We start from the raw sequence: 461 nt of genomic DNA on the forward strand, positions 1-461 counted from the left end.
AAAGGCAACGGCAACTGTTTCTGGGTCAGCTGCAAACTCATTTCATTCCGGAATGGCAAGATGTATTTCATAACTGTGGAAAATCATCAGCCCTCCGTGTGTTTAAATGAGATTTAGTCCGATTTGTTAGTCAGTTAATGTTTGGTGTGTGTGTTTTGGGGGGGGGGGAGCATCTATCGGTGGTATTTCTTGCAATACCGAATACATAAAGCGAATTTCTTTACAAGTAAGAGGAAATTTGTCACATTTTCGTGCTGGCGCGTATATTCCTTTTTACCAAAAGCAAAAATACTGCGAATCTCAAATAAAAGACATGCATGTAAAAGGTTTCGAAAGATATGGGCCAAATGGGACTAGTTCAGTTTAGGAAACCTGGTCCGCATGGAAGAGTTGGGCTGAAGGGCCTCTATGACTCTGAATGCTGGACATACTCAGCAGATTAAAGTAAAGTTAGTTTATTT

This window comes from Mustelus asterias, chromosome 7 (genome assembly GCF_964213995.1).
Source record: "Mustelus asterias chromosome 7, sMusAst1.hap1.1, whole genome shotgun sequence".
Classification (NCBI taxonomy): Eukaryota; Metazoa; Chordata; class Chondrichthyes; order Carcharhiniformes; family Triakidae; genus Mustelus; species Mustelus asterias.